This window comes from Condylura cristata, unplaced genomic scaffold, assembly GCF_000260355.1.
Source record: "Condylura cristata isolate star-nosed mole 26May11 unplaced genomic scaffold, ConCri1.0 scaffold00020, whole genome shotgun sequence".
Taxonomy (NCBI): Eukaryota; Metazoa; Chordata; class Mammalia; order Eulipotyphla; family Talpidae; genus Condylura; species Condylura cristata.
In genome coordinates, this window is record NW_004567121.1 from 30193309 (window position 1) to 30212879 (window position 19571).

Consider the following 19571-nt stretch of genomic DNA (forward strand, 5'->3'; position numbering starts at 1 on the left):
TTCTTTCTTTCTTTCTTTCTTTCTTTCTTTCTTTCTTTCTTTCTTTCTTTCTTTCTTTCTTTCTTTCTTTCTTTCTTTCTTTCTTTTATAACTCTTTATACACTCACACTGTATCTACTTTCATTTCTATCTCTAGCCCCACTGAGCTTTTCTTCCAAGTTCCCCATCAGAATATGGTGTTACTATTGACTCAAGTATTTAAGCCAACAGCCTTACATCATTTGTGGTTCTTTTTTTTTTTTTTTTCTCACTATTCCTGAATTTATCTGTTGCACTTCAAAATCTATCCTAACTTGACTCTTTTTCACTGTGTACATACCTATGGCCATGTTTGAAGTTTCTGTAATATCTTACTGAGACAATTGCAAGTCTTCTATTTCCCTAATTCTGCACTTTCCTCCTTCACTATATTTTTCACGAAGTAGTTAGTATATATTCCCTGAAAGACCAATACTATGTTGTCAATCATCTATGTAACAATTGCGTATATCTTTCTGTTACACTTTGATTCAAGTCAAGGTCCTTAATAGTAACTCAGTGCCCGGCAGTCAGGCCTCTCACTAACTCTCCAGTCTTCATCAACCTCCTGATCTCTGCACAGTCCTTTCTCTGCTCTGGCTTCACTGGCTTATTTCTCTCCCTCCATTGCAGTAACATAATCCCACATTAAGACCTTCATACTTGCTAATCTTTCTGCCTTAATATCCTTACCCAAGATATTTTCAGGGTCATTTTCCTGTCTTGGGTCTAGGTTCTTTCTAAATGTTATGTAGGCTTTCCTTGACCACATTAATTAACAAAACGTCTTATTACTTCCTCTCCTAACACTCTGCTTAGTTTTTCATTAAGGAACTCATCATTCCCTGACTTGATGAGTGCCCTTTTGGTTTGTTTCTCATTATCTCTGTCCTTTTCCTAAATCAGAACTTCATAAAGGCAAAGGCTATTCTTATTCATTGCCTTAATATCCGGATGGTGCTAGCTATATCCTAGGTTCTCTGTAGATGTTTATTGGATGAATCTATTGATGGAATGCGTGTGTAATTTAAAATATTGGTTCCCAACATTCAGTGACATTTTTTTTTCTATCTTTTAGAACTATATAGTGGAGGCCCATCAATACCTTATAGGCAACTTTGTGTATATTTTTAGTAAATATGAATGGAAAAAATGTGGATTTGCTAAACTGTCTAATTGTGTTGTGTTCTTAAGTGTGAGCTAAATTAATGGTAACAATTTGCTTTAACCAGTACAGGTTGAGTGATTTCTGATTTATCACTTGCTACTCGATTGACTATGCATTCTTTCATAGCCACTAAGGATATTGTGCTTGATTAAGATGGAGAATAACTTTCCACTGTGGAAGTAGAAGACCCAAGATAACACATCATACCAAAATTTTTAAACAAGATATTTTGATTTGATAGAGAGGAGATGTAAGCTTTGTTCAAATTAGCTTATTAATTTAATTTTAAATGAATTAAAATCTTGTCAAATTGTGCTGTCTCTTCCAGAATCTATGTTCTCTTATTGAGATAATGAAACAACTCAACAAAGTTAAATTGTCACAGGCTAAACCGGATACTGAACTATGTTGTTTGGCTAAAACAATTACTGAAGTACTGCATATCAAAGTGAATATAAACCATTTGAAGTCACATTTAATTGACTGGTAGCCTCTGGAGGAGACCAACACTTTTGATATCCCCTGAGAATAGTCTCCTTGTCATTCCATTACTTTGACCAGTGTTGGAGCTGTGTGATGCTGTGTGTGATGACTGAATGCCTCCACCTTAATCTCAACGAGCCATCCTTTAATTCTAGTAATGAAGGGCCTCTGAATCTCACTACATGTCACATTTTATCTGCTCTTCTTTCCTCCACATATTCTCTGCTCCCACTCACATCATTTCCTTAAAAAGATTATTCAGCCTCACTTTGAAGCCTTTACTAATGATATCCAAGCTGATCTGTCTTTATCTTCCTTTTCCTTTTCATATATATGTGTACCGATAGTTCAGTGTCTGCCTAATTGAGACCTCCTCTTTGGAACCTTGCCTGTTCACCAGCAGGAAGGAATTTCTTCATTCTCTAAATCTCAGAGCATGTTCATATGTGAACTCCGTGTATTTGACAATTGATTGAACACATTATTACTTTGGAATGTTAATTCTCTCTTCACACACAAATGTGTATATGTCCTTGTATACATAAACTCCTCTAAGACATTTGAAATTCTTTATTAGCAGGGGCTATCTTTTAATTCCACAGACTCAGATAATTTATCTTCATACGTTTTAAACCTTTTTCAACATTGAAACATGCCTTTGCAACTTAAGAGCTTATTGTTGCGTTTAACTTTTAAGGTGATAATCCCATCTTAGTATTCTTTTTCCAAGCTTTAGGGACTGAGAATGAAACCTTGTTCCTAACTAAACTGGCGCTTTCTTACTTTGATTTCTCCAGGGCGTGGCACCATGAATTCAGAAAACTCCTCTTTGCCTTTGTCTTTGTGGCAATAAAAGATGGACAGCTCAAGTCTCATCCTTCCTACACATCTGTCAAAATACTTAAAGGAGATGAAAGTAGGGAGCCTAGAGTTGATTAGCTATCTAGAGGTGCCCAATGAATTAAAGGGGGCAACAGTCCCAAGCAGGGATGACTGCAGGGAGAATGAAGAAAGTGGATTAATCAGCAGGTTTGGAATTTAGCCCTGATGAACAATACAGTCCCCAGAATATGTCTGCTCCCCTCACATCTGTCAATACTCTGGATTTACAAAGCCTTTTTTCATCATCTCAGATTCCCTCACAGCAGTCTTATGAATAGGAAAAAAAAAAAATTGCCCCAATTTTTATATTATCTCTATCAAACAGTATTTTCTGTTTCAAATACCTCTTTTCCCATCAGAAATGGGTCTTTGTCCCTTTGAAGGTGTCCTTTGTGAAGTTCTGCAAGCGGGAGTGGCCCATTGTGACTTCCAGGGATTGACTGCCTCGCAGACCATCTCCAGCTGTGTGCTGCTTTTCAGCACCAAATAAGTGTCAGACAATTAGAGATGGTACTGGAGATGTGTAAATTGTACTGTCGGCTCAACAAATTAGTAATTTTGTGATAATACACTGTCCTTGTAACATGGTTAGAGTTAGCACAGTTACCTGCCTCTATTTGTGCTAAAAGGCCATGGTAAGATTGATGAAGATGCTGGTGGTGATTCATTTTCCTTTGTGACATCATCCCCCACCCTTCTCCCAGGAAATGAGTATTAGCCATCCTCTGGCTGTTGAACAGAGCCTCCACCCGGCCTCGCGTGCTCACCTGTGCCTGCCACATAGTCACTACTGGCAGGCATTGCTGCAGGAAAGAAAGGGTGGGATGCAGTGAGAAGGACACGCCTTCCACCCTTCTAATCCAGTCTTCTTTATTCAGGGCCTTAATGGGCTTTGATGTTGGGTTCAAAAATCTCAGAGCTACAACTTTTACTTGGGACCTTATAAATATTAATGGAGATATCTTGGTCTTTGTCCTTAATAAGCAGATATGGGAATAATTCTTTCACAGGTTTGCTGCCTCTAGGCCAGGCCAGGTCCCAGCCTTGACCTTGGTTTTGTGCATTTCTGAAAGGTCCTCCCATGGGTGGTAGCTGCCCACTCATGTGCCTTATTGCTTTTCTTCCTGCTTCTTTCAGGAGCAAGGAAACAGAAAGTCCCAGTTCTCCCACACCTAGTGTTCTGTTGCTCTTGACTGATGAGACAGCCTCATGCCTGTGATTGATCCTAGTGACTTTGAAACAACATTTGTCACTGGGGATGATTGTCTATGCATCGGGGGTAATGGTTTGTCCCATGGGCATGAAGCACTGTACCACATACTAATTCTACCACAGTTCCTACAGGAAATTAAAAGTTCAAGACTAGCCAAGGGAATTGTAAACAAGGAAGAACAAATCATGCCCTTTAAAATATTAAGATATTTTGTAATGACAGTAATAAAGCAGGGTAGTAACAATGTAAGGCTAGGAAATGCATATGAGGAAGGGGGAACTGAGATAAGAGACTCACTAGGTCATCTGTGGGAAATAACTGTGGCTGAATTATGGTTTGTAGCTACATGCACATCAGTGAGGGAACAAGCTTTGTTCACAGAGCAGACTGAGAACTGCCTAAGTGTAACAGGGAAGGAAGCCCCAATTCCACTTGCTTACATTTAAACTACAGCAAAGTTAGGAAACAATATAACTTTGAAAATGTAGCATATACACTCAATGAAATATTACTCAGCTATTAAGGATATGAAGTAGTGGGCCCTCCCTGGTGGTGCAATGATTAAAGCACGGCACTACAGATCTAACCACAGCCGCTTCAGCATGAATTCGATCCCCCACCAGGGAGCTGACCCACAAGGCGTGGCAGGCCACTCCTGTCTCTCCGCTGCTCCCCTCAGCAGTGTACTTCGTCAGTCTGCCTGTTCTGCTCCCCACTCTGTCTCTGGTGAATCTTCTCACAGCCCCTGCAACTCTTGCCTGTTCTTGTGTGTGTGTGTGTACACACATATACACATGTGTGTATACATGTACATATATATGTACATATATGTATATATGCATACATATATATGTATACATAAATAAATAAATATTGTAAGAATTATACGAAATAGTGACTTTTGAAGCAATATAGATTTTGGTACATAAGTCAGAATGTGCACAATGATTACCTTAGGGATTTTCTCTTTTCTGGAATATAAATAGCCAAAGAAAACAAACTAGCAAAACATAAAATTATGTTAGATTCTGTGGAAGCTATGGTGTCTACCAGAAAGAGGAGGGCAGACAAGAGGTGAGGGGACAATTGGGGCCTTGGAGCTTTTCTGGAGGGCGTGTACAGCACATGCCTATGGTTGAGGGATGATGTTGTCCTCCCAGATGTGTACAATTTTATAAACAAATGGCAAATCCATAGCATTTTGATTATGGTAAAATAAAGAAGCAAACTCAAATCTGATTGGGATAATTTACTATCCAGGATTCAAAATTTGAAATAACTCAGGGTAACAAATTCACAACACTGGACTCCCATAGGATACTCAAGCAAGCTGTCTCTCAGCAAAGAAGATCAAAAATTAGACTCACGAGAAATTCCACTGTCAAGAGCAAAAATAAGAGTTTCGAAGAAAAGAAGACTATGCAAGCAAAAAGTTTATACAAAAGAACAACATGAAAATGAAAATTACAAAGTGTGTCCTAATTTCCACTGAAGTAAAGGAAAGGGTAGAGTCTTTTAACACACACACACAAAAGGATATTATGAGAAAGAAACAAGGCATACTTTTCAAAAAAGATTGAGGTAAAAAGTAATCAAGCCATGGAAATTATGTAATTTTAAGTCATAGTTGGAGAGAGAGTGAAATACATTTTAGTCAGCAAATTTTCTCAACAATATAGCACACGTTTAAAGAAAAATAAATGTTAAAATGTTAAGCAATCTGGAAAATGATCTAGTAAACTCTAAATCATTTCTAATATGACACACCTCAGAGATATCAGTTCCACAGCGATGACACAAATATTGCAATAAAGTGAGTCACGTGTGTTGCTTGTTTTCCCTGTGCATGTAAAAGTTATGTTCGCACTGTGTCTTTGAAGAGTGCAAAACTATGGTGTCTAAAGCAATAACACACACACAGTAACTTAAAAATCCTTTATTGAAAAATAGACCAACCATCATCTGAACTTTCAGCGAGTAGAAATCACTTTGCTGGTGGAAAGTCTTGCTTCATTGTTGCTGACTACTGATTGATAAGGGTGGTGGTGACTGAAGTTTGGGGTGACCATGGCAGTTTCTTAAAATAATAAAATAATGAAGATTGTCATGTGAGTGACTTTTCCTTTCAGGAATGATCTCTCGGTCATGTGCAATATTTTCTGATAGCATTTTACCTACAACGGATTTTTTTTTTAATTATAGTTAATCATCTCAAACCCTATCATTGCTTTGTCAAGTAAGTTTATGCAATATTCTAAATTATTTGTTTTAGTTCAATGGCATTTATAGTATATTCACTAGTAGAAGAATCCATCTCAAGAAATGCCTTTCTTCGTTCATCCTTAAAAAAATACAACTCTTCATCTATTAAGCTTAATTGTAAGATTGTAGTGACTCAGGTAATCTTACAGCCACATTTAATTTCTAATTTTTATTGGACATTTTCTCCACATCTGCAGTTACTTCCTCCAATGCAGTTTTGGATCCTCAAAGTCATCATGAGGATTGAATTAACTTTGTCCAAATTTTCATTTATTTTGGTATTTTGACCTCCTATCATGAATCATGGATATTCTTGATGACATCTAGAATCATGAATCCTTTCCAGAAAGTATTTTTTTTTTTTAGCTCCATAAGGAGAGTGGGAGGTATTGCTTATGAAATGTATTTCTTAAGTTATGAGACTTAAACTTGAAATGACTCCTTGATCAATTGTCTGCAGAATGAATATTGTGTTCTAAATACAACATTGTCCACCTCCACTGGAGCTCTTGGATGACCGACACATTGTTATGGGGAAATAATATTTTGAAAGGGATATTTATTTCTGAGCAGAAGTCTCAAATGTGGGTTTAAAATATTCAGTATACCAGGTTGTAAATAGATGCACTGCCATGCTGGCTTTGTTTTCTAGAAGGACAGGCAGAGTAGATTTAGCGTTATTTTTAAGGACTCTAGGATTTGTTTGAATGGTAATTGAACATTGGCTTCAACTTGAAATCACCAGTTTCACTAGTACCTAACAAATGACTCAGATTGTTATTTCAAACTTTGAAAACAGACATTGGCTTCACTTCTCTAACTATGAAAGTTCTAGATAACATCTTCCAAAATTTATAAATTTTCATTTACAAAATATGTTCTTTAGTGTAGCTGCCTTCACAGATTTTCTGAGCTATATCGTTGAGAGAACTTATTGCAGCTTCTACATCAGTATTTGCTGCTTTACCTTTTACTTCTTTGTTATGGATATATCACCCTTTCTTAGATCTTATAAACCAGTCTTTATTAGATTCAAACTTCTTTTCTGCAGCTTCTTCACCTCTCTAATCTTCGCAGAATTGAAGGGAGTTAGCATCTTCCTATGGATTAAGCATCTTACTATAATTTTTATTGAGGTGATGTTGGTTTGCAATAATGTATATGGTTCAGAAGTTTAGGTTCACACCTCTTAGATGTGTGCTGCCATACCACACCCACCGGAGCACCCATGATCTTCCACCATAGATCATTTGGTCTCCTCCACCCTTTGTCCCTCACCCCTACTCATCTCTCTCTCGTAGCCACAACTCTGACCTAATTTGTAGTTTGTTTTGATTTAGTTTTATTTGTCCCTTTATTTTATGTCTCTGTATTCTACATATGAGTGAAATTATTTAGTGTTTGCCTTTCTCCTTCTGACTTATTTCACTTCACATAATACGCTCCAGTCCATCCATGTCCATCAATGGCAAAATTTCATCTTTTTTTGTAACCAAGTAGTATTCTATTGTGTACATGTACTACATCTTTTTAATCTACTCACCTGATGTTGGGCAATTAGGTTGTTTTCATAACTTGGCCATTGCAAATAGAACTTCAAATAACATATTTGTGTTTGACTTGGTGTTTTTGTATACTTGTGGTAGATATCTATCCAGTAGAAATGCTGGATCATACAGGAGATTTATTTTTAATATGTATGAAACCTCCATACTGTTTCCCATGGAGGCTGGCCCAATATATATCCCTACCAACAGTGTATGAAGGTTCCTTTTTCTCCACACCCTTGGCAGTGCTTTTTTTTATGTTTTCTTTGATATGGCTTAAGTGGATATCGTGGATGGTTTGTTTTTCCACCCAAACCACCAAATGTGCATATCAGTAATAGGTTGTTTTTGCTTTCTCATTTTGGTATTATTACTGGAGTGATATATTCAATTTTCGTTAAGAACTTTGCTTTCATGGCTTGGATAACTGGTAGAAGAGGCTGGCTTTCAGCCTGTCTGCACTTTCATCAAGCCTCCTTCACTTACTTTGCTTCTATATTTTGATTTATATTGAGAGGCAGGTGACTCTTCACTTGAACACTCAGAAACTATCTTAGGGTTATTAATTGCCTAATTTCAATATACTTATGTCTCAGAATAAAGAGGGCAGAGGAGAGTGAAGAAAGTGGGGCAGCTGGTCTGTGGAACGGATCCATAATTACCTATTATGTTCTCAGTATGGGCCTGGTTTGTGGCTCCCCAATGTAGTTGGAATAGTAACTAACATCAAAGAACTCTGATGATCATAGCACATAATAACTAGGAAAACATCTTAAATATTTGGAGAATTGCAAACTATGACCCAGAGACAAAAGTAAACCAACACTGTTGGGAAAATGGCGCTGACTGATTTGCTCAGCGGGATGACCCCAAACCTTCCATTTGTGAAGAAGCTCAGTATCTATAAAATCAAAATAGTGAAGTTCAATGAAACAGGTATGTTTCAGAGAAAGTCCAGTGAGAAAAGGAAAGATGGAATATTTATAAAGATAATGGAGAAGCCTTCCCTGGTGGTGCAGTAGGTTAAAGCTGAGTACTCTGAAGGCAGCCACAGCCACTGCAGTTCCATTCCCTACCAGGGAGGTCACCCACATGGTGCAGCAGATCTCTCCTGACCTGCCCACTGCTCCCCTCAGCAGTGTATATCAGTAGATCTACCTGTTCTGCTCTCCACTCTGTCTCTGGTGAATCCTCTCATTCCCCACATTTCTGGTCTGTACTTCAGTTCTTGTGTTGGGGGAAAGAATGTCCTGAAGGAACTCTGCAGAGTTTTGTGGACTCCACCCCTTCTACTCTAATAAACTACAACTCCCAGAAAAACCATGAAGAGAACTGCAAGGACCCAAGAGCAAAGCTAAGCAGGCATTCTGGGACTTTTGGGGAGATATAAGGAAGTGATATGAGACCCTCTCTTGCTCTCTGGACTGCGTGGCTGGTGGCTGGCCATTTGGCTCTTGATGAGCTATCAGTGTATTGGAGTTCCAAGTCAGCAGAGCTGGTAGAATATACTAGTTACCTTGTATCTCTCTCTCTCTCTCTCTCTCTCTTTCCCTGGGTGGTATTTTTTACTTTCCCCTTTGTAAATAAACTCATTATTGACCCTTTTTTGTGTGTCTGCAGTACAATTGAATTTTAAGTGCAGGTGAGGAACCGGACAGACAACCCAGTTCACAGGCATAAATAAATAAATCTTTACAAAAAAAAAAAAAAAAACAGTATATCTCTAGGGAGTCAGAATGGGACATGGGATATTAGACAAAGGGAATTCTTATTATTTAGAAAAAAAAATTAATGTGATGAAATCTTAGTAGTTTAAGTAATGGGCCTATGGCACATTTAAGGTGTATTTTATTTTCCAATCAATAAAGAAAGAAAATTGTTGGTGACCTACCTACTTACTAAAATCTATGTTGAGTGTTATCTATTGATCAAACTGTGTTTTCTCATAAAGAACATACACATACAGTCACTGGCCAGCCAGATTTAGGAGTATATTCAGAGTCTACAGAATTCAGAATAACTAGAAAGGAAATTTGCTGGGAGGACAGTAAAATAGCGCCACTTTCCCATTCCCTATAGTTTTTAAAATATGGTTTAATAAACCTCTGATGAACTGGATCCCATCTGAGCCGTTCTGATAAGGGTGAGAAGTGAGTATTTGGATTGGTTCAACCTGGAGAGGGAAGGAAAAGCTTTAGGTTAAGACACGAACCCTCTGGCTGTGGGAACCTATATGGAGTGCATGCGAGTGAAGAGTGAGAGTGAGAGACAGTGGCGAAACGAGCGTGTTGGGTTGAAGAGTGACAGGCAGTGATTGGGGAAGGCGGATGGCAAGACTTGGTGAGAGAACAGCAAAGGTCCTGTGGATTCTTCCTCCAGCTTCTTCATCTGTTGAAACTGTGACCTTTTCTCCATCTTTAAATCAAGCTGGAAACTGACTCAAGGATGCTCAAGTGCTCTTGGCATGTAGGCTGTTCATGGGAAGATGCAACCACAGCAAGCTCACTGGAGGGTGGTGTAAAATATATACAAAAATTAATAATATTTACCAGAATTCTCAGTAAATGGAGGACATTTAAGCAGGAGAAGAAAAGGTCTTTGTTGGTGGGGGGGGGTGTATGGGGGTCTGGGAGACAGGAGGGTGTGGTAAATATATCCTTCTGGGTGAATGTGAGGCAGAATGCCCAGTGTTCTCAAGACCAATTTCACTGACTTTCTCAACTTTAGCAAAACCATTCATTTTCCTCTTAAATAAGAACCTTTGTCAGTTTCTGCATTGCAGGATAATTAACGGGGATAAAGAGCTGTTGAAATGTTGAGTGTCATTACCCGCATGATGCAGTTTCTAGAATAGCTTTGAAACATGATTGGCAAAGTTTTTGAGTCACAGTGGGGGAAAGTTTCCAGAGTGGTGAAGCCCTGGATTTCTCACCTTGCTGGATTCAGGGTTTAGGACACAAATAACACTTAAATGACAAGTTTGGAGTTTGCCTTACTTCTCAGTCTGGCTGCTGGAGGAGTGTTAAAAATGAAAGGTATGTCTTAGAATCTGCAGTACCCTTTTTAATGAAGCAGCTTCAGAGCTGGCCATCAGTAAATCCTCTCTTCCCTTAATGCTTTTTCTCAATGCACTGTATGGGCACTATTTGGCCATAACAAGGAAATTCAGATATAGTCTCCACTATTTAGGACTAATTTTGGAAGCTAGCTCTTATTTACTTAGTATTACTTAGTGCCGAGAGTAAAAGATGAAAGTAGGTTGTCTTGATCTCAAAAAAATAATGATTTATTTTTACTGGAATGGAGGGAACTGTTTTATCTAAACCAGAAAAGGCACATTTACTTGAGTATCTATTTAAAAAAAAAAGATAATTTATAATTTATCTAAAAGAGAAGCCTGTGATATAACATAAATAGTGAAAGATTTCTTTCTCTTCGTTTTCTTCCTTTTCTCCACTCGTTATTTGAGGAACTACAGGGATTTTATAGTTGTATCATAAATGCGCTTCAAAGATCATATGGTTAATGTTGCAGTTTTTTAAGTGTAGAAATGGCTGCAGGCTGGCTCTAATTGAGCAGTTGCTGTAAAACATACTAAACCACAGAGAACTTATACAGAGAAGAATTTTTAAATGTATTTATATGGTCTCTTTGGAGTATTGGTGGAGGCATTAACAACTTAGAATGTGCTTTTTCTTTTTATAAAAAAATCAACATAAACACATACGGGCAGTTGGATTAGAGGATTAGTGATGCCCTCATTGTCTGATCTTATTTTTTTTTAATACTCTTTTCAGACAGCATATTGCCCATAAGGGTTTCTGATTATCTTTCCCATTATGCTTAGCAAGAACTTTGAAGAACTATGAAATTGGACTCAGTAGGTGTTAAAAAAGTTTATTAAATGCTGATGGGAATCTGTCTAATTCTGGAGCTTTTCCAGTTCTAAGGAAATTGCCTTATTTGCAGCATTTCCATTCCATTGTTAACTGATTGTGTTTGCATCTTTTAAGTACATGTCACTCGACAGTAAAAAAAAAAAAATCAGAAGACAAGTTATGACAAAGAATCGTAATCGTTCCTGCCTTTTTCTGTTTCTATCTTATTCCTTTGTTTGTGCTTGAGCATTTTACCAGAGGACTGGACTCCTTTATAGGTCTCTGGATTAGTCATTAACACCTTCATGTGGGAAGAGATACATAGGCATCCTGTGGGGAGAATAACGAGTTTGAAATTTTATTGCAGGGATTGCATTCCAGTTCCCAATTTTTTCTATAGGTCACTCATATTGCAAGTAATTCTTGAGCAAACCATTCCCCATCTGTTCAGATCTTGTTATAACAAAATCAGCCATGACAGATTATGGTACATAAAACAGAATAAACTTTGCCCAGCTGGATATACAAAGTAAGGAGAGGAAGGATATACAGGGCCCTCTGGCTACAGAAAACTGCACAGAAGAACATTCTCCATCAGGAAGTGTCAAAGGTGTAAAAAGGTTATAGGGAGAGATAAGTAGGTCTGTCTATTTGGAAAACCACTTCTGGTAGCTGCTTAATTTAACAGATCAATTAAAGCCTTTTATTTTCTTAAATTTTATTTTATTATAGTAAGAGCATGTTATAGGAATTTACCTGAGTGACTCGGAGCTCAATTCCATTGTGGGGCTGGGGATGTTTCCCTTACCACCATGAAACGAGCCTTTGAACACCGGCAAGGTACCCTATACATCAACTTAATTCTAGTACTATCTACCCAGAGATAACATCATATCCTACTAGTTAAGGGTCTGACTCGCAAGATTGCACTTCATCCCCTTTAGATGCCAGTTGGAAATCTAAGTATTATTTGTACTTGTGATTGACCAGCTATCGATTGAAGTTTCCAGAGATCCCCTCCCTAGACTTGTAAGGTCTTGCAAGCCCACCTTCTCCCTTTGCTTCTTACCAACCTGAAGTAGATCACAGGTTCCAACGACCCTCTCCTTGGGTTTGTTGAATTTGCAAGAGTAACTCCCAGAGCTCAGAGCAACATTTCACTTACTGAAATAATGGTTTATTATGAAAGGATACAACTCAATGGGGAGGTCTAAGCAAAGGGCACATGCTTTGCTTGTCTTCCTTAAGGACCCAGCTCTCCCAAAATCGCTACTCATTTTCTACCCCAGAACATTTTATCCTCTTCGGATTTTATAATTGTAATTACCTGGAAAATATTGATTAAATAACTGGTCGTTGGTGGTTGCTTTACATTCTGACCTGCCTCCCTTCAAAATCTGGAATGAAACTAAAAATGCTACTTCTCCATTCAAGGCTGGTGCCCCTGGCAGCCGTGACCTTAGGTCCGTTCCCGGAGTCCCCTCATTATCATAAACCCACTTGTACTGCAAAGGGGCTAGTAATCAATAACAAGATGCCCATTTCACCTTTATGCCTGTAAAGCAATTTCAGGGACTGAGTTCAAGAAACTAAATATTATGACCAAAGATGTTACTCTTATTGCTCAGGGAAGCCTAGGTGTTTAGGGAGCTGTTATCAGGACCTAGGACCAAGACCACATATAGATGAGGGATGTACTTGTCCATATGAGTCATTAAATGTCACTTTCGTAAAATCACAGTATCTTCCATCCTCTCCCTCTTAACCAGTTGTTCAGCGTACAATATATTAGTTTGGATTCTTGACACAACACTCTATAGTAGATCTTTGGAGCCTGTTCTGAAACTCTGTAGTCATTTTCATAGCTACCAATTTCCTTCTTCCATCACTCCTTGCCAATAATTCTCTTCTGATTCTATGAATTTAACTACTTTAGATACCTCATATATGTCCTTCTGTGATCAACTTAATTCGCTTCTCATAATGTCCTCAAGGTTCACCCATTGCTGTCTCCTCAGGCTGATTTTCCTTCTTTTTAAGGTAAATTATACTTTGTTGTATGGGCAAACCGCATTTTCTTTATCCAGTCACCTATAAATAGATATTTGGGTTTCTGCCACATGTTAGACAAGTGCTAATGCTCTTTGGGATCCTGCTTTTTATTATCTTGGAAAAAACATTCAAGGTGGGACTTGAGATCATATGCTAATTCTAAAATTTTTTGAAGAACTACCATATTATTTTCCATGGTGAGGATGACCTCAAGCAAAAAACAGTCAACCATTTTGCCAATAAAAGTGATTTATTTGGAAACCATGAAAAAGGACATTTGGAAAGCAGAGTCATAGCAAGGCATACATGAATTTGCCTTGAATCCTGGCTTAGCACCCCATTTTGTATACTTTGGAGGAGCTTCTCATAGGAGGTCCTCCGTCTCCCTTCCTTAGGGAGGGGGAAACAACATTACTTCTCAGATAGGTCTAACTGTTTGTTGACTGGCATGTCTGAACCCACTCATCTAGCCTTCACTCCTTTGGCCTTCTGCATATCACTGCCCACAGAGCCAGGCCACTCTGCAACCCACCACTGGTGTGACAGTGGCCTGACTTCTTTACTGCTTGCCAAGGCTGCTTCTCTTCTGCTTTTCGACGATCGCTTTGTCTTGATTAGGCATATCCTCAAGTACTGCCGTCTCACCTTACCTGTATTTACACAGAGCCCAACTTCCTCAGCAGGTAAAGCACATTTTGGGGAACACACACTAAGCACCCCAACTGCCACTTTTAGTGGCCTAGAGAAAAAGTCCCATTGCCATGAGCTTAATATTATCCCTGATATAACCCAATGAAGACGAGTCCTACAAATCCAGAGATGACTCCTACAAATCCATGTTTTCAACTTCAAGTTAACAACAGGTTCACTTTTGTAGGGAGCATTCTGGGGAATAGGACTTATTTATAGTACTTTGTTTAGAATGTTTTGTCTTTGCTGTGAGTTGAGAAAATCAAAGTAGAGATGTTTGCAGAACTGGAGTGTGGCCTCACATATTTCCCAAGTGACCTTTTCCAGAGACAAGCTGGAGTGTCTGGTTGGGATGTCGTGAGTGGGTGCTGCCCCACCCCATCTGGGAATTGGATGACTGTGGTCTCCTTTGTGTTGCTTTGTGGAAAAGTTGTAGATCCATTACCTTACCTTTACATCTTTGGTCAGTTGTTGATGCAGAGACCACTTGGGGGAAATCATACACCAGCCCTTCTTCCCACCACCCAACCTAAACTCGTCTCTAGTTTAGAAATGAGAAGCAAATGAGAAAATGAGAGTCAATAAAACAAAAAGACACCAGTCAGTGGGGTGCCATGGCTTTCCTCCATTGGCATGGTTTCTTCTCCTCACCATGAACTTCAAAGACAGAGGCCAGATCCAACCCATGACTTGCTGTATGTTTTCACTGCTGCCTGGGTTAGTGTTCTGTGGTCATTATGGCATTTTATGAAATGATCTAGACTCCGTCTTTGAGAGTGCACTATGTCCGGGCCACAGGAATGGACTTTGAGATTCTAGTTTTAAAAGGATGGGCTATGTATCTTGCCTTAGTGCATTTGATGTGTGCACTAATTTTATAAAATGATAGGCATATTCACATGAACATGTATGATGCACAGATACATGGTTATATTTATTTTCTTTGAACTTTCCTGTTTGTTCCTGCTGATCAGAAAATGTTAATCTAACAGCCTAAGAAGTTTTAAAAGTTAAGTTTTAAAAGTATGCTTTTTTAGGAATAGTTAATATTTCTAACATTTAATTTATTTTTCTTTTATAATATTTGAGAATTAAACATGTATTCTTCATTATATCAGCTCTAGTCATTCTTTGTGCATCCCTTATTACTTATATGATTTTTCCTGTTTGGATATGAGCTTTTTAGACAAAGGCATGTACTGTTCTAGGACCTCCCTGATGGCACAAGGGGCTATGTCTCAGTGCTATGCAGCTATCTGCATCGATAAGTTCAATCCCCGGTCAGGGAGCTAACACACATGGCGTGGCAGACCCCTCCTGTTTCCCTGCTTTTCCTCTCAGCAGTGGATTTCAGTACATCTGCCTGTTCTGCTCCCCCTCTGTTTTTATGAATCATCTCACCCCCAGCATCTCTGGCCTGTACCCCAGATCTTGTATGCATAAATAATTTTTTAAAAATCTTTAAAAAGAAACACACTGTCCTGGTGTGGTGCTTTTCAGTGAATATTTAATGAATAGGTTAGTGCACAAGTATTTCTAGACTGTTCTGCACCATTTATTAATGTACCTCTCTTGTGCTTCCAGAATACGCCTTCAGTTACCCATGCATTTTTTTTTTTGTGTGTGTGTGTCTGCAGAAGTGACTCATGATCATAATTTTGTAAAGTGACTTCTACCAGTCACCATTAGCCATTCTTTCAGAGAAACATTAGAATCACTTTACTATCAAATTGCTACTGAAAATTCTGACTTAAATTAGGCAGAGGCTACTGATACATAACCATTTTTCAAAATTTGCTCTGTATAACACTGTGCCATAGGGTAAGAAAGGAGTTAAAACATATTTAAATAAGCCTAGGTTAAGCAAATCTGTATTTGCCATCAGTTATTGCTATACTTATGACAGAACACTTGAGAACTGTCAACTCCTACATTTTTCTTATAGTCCAATAATGGAAGAGAATAAGCAACATTTTCCAAATTTCTTTTTATTTGTGAGATGTGAGCATCTGTGTATATGTGTCGTATCTATATTGATACACCCAAAAATCAGTGTTCTGAGTGTAAGCATTTGGAAATATCAATGTAAGCTTAGCATCACCTAACATACAGTCTATCCGTGTTTCCACTAGTTTTTTTTTTTAATTACATATATTATTTGATTTTGCTAGCATGAGTACTTCTTTCCAATGTATTTTTCAAACAAGTATTGTTACTATGTAGAATGCCTTCTAATTTTGAATTTAGCCACTTTTTAAAACTCTTAATTTTAATGGATTTTCAGTTGTTGCAAATGTGTTCAAGTAATTGTACAAATGTGTACACATAATTGTGATTGTTTTGAGTTCCTTTTACATTTTTGTGTTAGATAGGGGCCCCAAGATTATGCTAAGTAGCAATTCTGCTAAAGCAGCATAGAATTGCATATTGAGAGGCAGGACAGAAGAAAAAGATAACCCTTTAATAGATTGTTTTATTTTCCTTTCTTTAATAGACAACATTCTAGCCTTTCATTACTGAAAAAGTGAGAGTGTTTTTTATTTCTTATTTTAATACATATTGCTGCAATTGTTGCATATATTATTTTGGAGTTTGTACAGATAATGTATTCTTATAATTTTCAGAGGCAGTATGTTCCCCCAGTCATAATAATATGTAACATTTATTAGATTAAATGACTTTTTAGTGGCCTAAAGATATAGCAATAAAAAAGTTCAAAATTCATGCCCTAAGAAACATATATTCTAATGGAAGAGAAACAGATGCAAGTAAATAAAATAATTAAAATTCAAAGTATGTTAGGTAGATTGGATGGAATAATAACATCCATAGTATAACCAGACTTCCAGTGGTGACAGTGGGAAAGAGAAACTATTGTTTCAGTTATTAGAAGTCAGAACTGAATTCCTTGTGTTTCTGTTTCACTTAGATTGAACTCATCAGAACTCTTTGGGAGAGGTTTCATCCTTCCAGAACCAGTGGGAGGCATTGTCATTTGGTTTCACATTCAGTTGGTTTAAAGTTCAGTTGATTTCAGTTTCAGTCTGTACAGAGGCCTGAACCAGTTTGAACTAGTCCAAAGTGACCCTAGCCAGCTTGAAACAGTAAGAAGAGGTTTAACCTAGTCAGAACTGGTTTCAATTGGCCGGAAGCAATGGATTGGTTTCTGCAAGTCTGAACAAGTCAGAGTTAGTTATAGCCAGTTGTAACTGGTTTCAGCCAGCCAGGGCCAGTTTCAGCTACAAACAGAACTGATTTAAGCCAGTGATAACTGGCTCACCATCAGCTGGTGAGAACAGTTGCATTCAATTAGAACTGTTTTCAGCCAATCAGAACTGTTTACAACCAGTTGGAGCTGATTTGAACAGGTTTCCGAATTTTGAGCCTCTTAGATCTAAAAGTGTCATTTAGATTCTGTTTCAGTTTATTTCTTTCATCCTTTTTGAGCCAGTAGGGGGCATTGCTATGTGGTTCCACTTTCAGTCAGGCTCAGGTTGAATTGGTTTTGGTTTCCCTTTTGTACAAAATCCATAGCAGGTGTGCACAAGGCAGAACTGGTTTCTGCCCCTTTGAGCCAATCAGATGCAGTTTCAACCAGTTTGAACCAGACAGAACCAATCTCTGCTGGTTGGACTAGTTTCAGCTGGTGTGTATTGGTTTTAACTGGTTTCAGCCTGTTTCATCCGGTTAGAACCTGTTTTAGCCAGTCAGAAACGAGTAACACCAGTCTGAGATGGCTTCAGCCAGTCAAAACCTGTCTCATATGGTTGGAACCAGTTTGAACCGGTTTCATCCAGCTTGAACTGGCCACCACTGGTCAGAACTGGTTTCAGATGGTTGGGACCAGTCCAAACCAGCTTGAACCTATTGGGATGAGTTACAGCCAGTTTGAACCAGTTTCAAAAATTTGACCCATTGCCATTGTCATCTGGTTCCACTTTCTGTTGGGTTCACGCTCACTTGGTTTGACCTTCATTTTTGTACAGAAGCCATACTGGTTTGGGCTGGGCAGAACTTGTTTCTGCCAGCTTGAACTGGTCAGATACAGTTTCAGCCAGTTTGCATGGTTAGAGCCAGTTTCAGCCAGTGGGAACCATTTTGAACCCGTCAGGATGAGACATTTGAACTGTTTCAGAATCGTGAGCCTCTTCGTTTTGGTGTCACTTGGATTCAGTTTCAGTTTGTTTTGGTTTCAGTTCTTTGAAGATCACAAGTGGATTCTGTGTATGCAAAACAGTCATGGTTGAGAAAATTTCCAGAGATGTTGAAAGATATCAGAGGCTCAATGATCCCCAAAATGATTTAGATATTTAAAATAGTCCTTTAAAATCTTTGCTGAAAGCATTCTTGTTTTGCTTGCAAGTCTGCTGCTGTTATCTTTTTCCTTAACTACTACATACATGTTCCTGCTTCACAATCCCTGACTTTCTGTGACATAGGTGACCCTAAGAGCTGTGAATGACTCTATTTTCCTTCATGCTGGTCCCCCACCCTTTGTTAGCAAATGTGTACACAAGGTGAAAAGAGTTAGAACCGACGACAGACCGACAAAGACTCAAAAATTCAGAACTGCAGAAAAATGAAAAGAATTTAATACACTCGCGAGCGGGCTCGAGGTGAGGGGAAGGCCAAGAGCCCCGAGCTACTACAGTGAGAAGTTTTTAAACAGTATTTTAGGGAAGGGAGGGGCTACATTTCAGAGGCATGGAACGAGGAAGTTACAATGGTTTTTAGGATGGCGACCGGATGTCGTTGTTTTTCCGAGAGGTAGTTATCTTTTGGCAAAAAGGAGTTCTTCCCTGTTGAACAAGTCGGGCCTGGTCACAGAAAAACCTCCTTATCTTTTTTGGTCAAAAGGGAATTCTTCCCTGCTGGACAAGTCAAGCCTGGTCACAGAAAAACCTCCTTATCTTTCTCGTTTTTACAAAGGGATTATCACCACCAGGAATTAGAAGGTTCTGTGTTGGATGCCAGCATTAAGTGAGACAGACTACCTAGAATTCTTCTGCTTGTAGAATGTGGCATCCTAGGATTTTGACTTAACCTGGACGACTGAGAGTTTCTCTTCTTCCCCCTAGAGCCTGTAAGCTTACCTCTTGAATTGTCTCTCCAAGGTCTTTGGGAACAAGTATTCATAACCAATTTGAATTCTGGTTAAATTTTTTAAATTGCATTGAGAACATAAGAGATTTTATGAGCCTTTTAGAAGTATCTGGTCTATCACCTCAAACTCCTTGCGATCCAAAAAGGGGTGTTTGGGGAAGCCAGCTGTGTTTGTGGTCCTCATTACTACACAATTTGTTTCGCCAGCTGTGCATACTTCAAGCCACCGTTTTCTCTTTCAGTCAAAATTCCTCAGTCAGGTCAATTTTAATCAT